The following is a 1294-nucleotide window of genomic DNA, read 5'->3' on the forward strand; positions in this document are numbered from 1 at the left end:
TTGCTTGGGCTGAACACATGGCTACAAAGAATCTGCAGCTTAAAAGGAGTCAATTTCATCGATAACTTCAATCTTTTCTGGGGCCGTAGACAACTGTTTAAACTGGATGGCCTCCACCCAAACAAACTTGGTGCAAGAGTCCTTCAGGTGTCATCCTTCAGTATTGTGTGCCAAACTACTCAACCTGAATGGCACACACACACCTGGACAGAGTATGAGTGACGACAGGACTTCATATCAGCTTCCGAGTCATCATGTGGTTGACACATCCCACAAGGACACTGATAACACCACGTAGCCACAACAAGCAATGCTCATGGAAACTATCCCGGCTGAGCCCTGCCCACAGAGCTCATCACAGACAGACTGTGACGTATCAGAACAGCTCCAAGACTCAGCACCCAAGGACGACTTTCTGGAAAACAGCCAGGGCAGCCAGGACAACATATTTCAGCCACCAGAAACAACAGAGCCACAGCCCTGCTCACCAGACACATTATCCCTCTCTCCAACATCTCCACTTCTAAGCTTATGCTGGGACCAAACTCTCCCACTCTTTTTGCAAGCCCCCAGATATCAACTAAAAAACGGGGGGCCCCACAACCACCAAAGCCTGTGGGCCCAGCTTGTCCTCCTCCTCCAGTGAGAGCTCTCCGGCCGCTGCCATAACGCCAGGGCCCAAACCCTCCATCTGCTGTAGATGAACCAAAAACAACTGATAGCAGCTCTCAGTGATATGTGTCGGGGCCCCGCTATAATAGCCGCAACATTCACATATGTTTACAGAACAAGCGGGAACCCAGTGTGCCTGTAGTTTTTTCTATTTCTGTTTTATCACGTGATAGAAAGTCTAAGGCCTTCTCAAGCCGTACGGCTGACTCATCTAATCTGCGGCCTGCTATGCATCAAACTAATATTGCTGTTAAGACTAAATGCAATGCCATCAAGTTAGCATTTTTAAACATTCACTCACTAAAAAATAAATAATTTCTAATCAATGACTTAACCACAAACAACCTGGATTTTATGTTTCTAAATGAAACATGGCTAGAAGACATCTGCAGTGCAACGGTCCTCAATGAAACAGCCCCTCCTAACTTCACTTTCATGAGTGTTTGCAGGACTGTTAGGAGAGGTGGAGGTGTAGCTGCTCTATTTAAAGATGTCTATCAATGCAAGCAAGTGTCATTTGGTCAGTACTTGTCTTTTGAATATCTAGGGATTGTGCTGAAAGGTGCTCCACGCATTCTGTTTATCATTATTTACAGGCCTCCAAAATACTCTCCAGCCTTTG

The 1294-nt window shown here is 46.1% G+C and overlaps 1 protein-coding gene and 1 long non-coding RNA gene across 3 annotated transcripts in view; both read right to left on the reverse strand.

The window, feature by feature from the left end:
- Positions 1-1294, reverse strand: part of LOC107559102 (GDP-L-fucose synthase-like) — a 34128-nt gene that overhangs the window by 13055 nt on the left and 19779 nt on the right. The gene's annotated exons all lie outside the window — the stretch shown is intronic.
- Positions 1-1294, reverse strand: part of LOC107559103 (uncharacterized) — a 5894-nt gene that overhangs the window by 2080 nt on the left and 2520 nt on the right. The window contains exon 2 of the long non-coding RNA XR_001605558.1: positions 685-691. This is a non-coding gene — a long non-coding RNA (uncharacterized lncRNA). The remainder of the gene's footprint in view (positions 1-684; positions 692-1294) is intronic.

The sequence above is a fragment of the Sinocyclocheilus grahami genome, unplaced genomic scaffold (genome assembly GCF_001515645.1).
Source record: "Sinocyclocheilus grahami isolate Dianchi unplaced genomic scaffold, SAMN03320097.WGS_v1.1 scaffold674.1, whole genome shotgun sequence".
Lineage (NCBI taxonomy): Eukaryota > Metazoa > Chordata > Actinopteri > Cypriniformes > Cyprinidae > Sinocyclocheilus > Sinocyclocheilus grahami.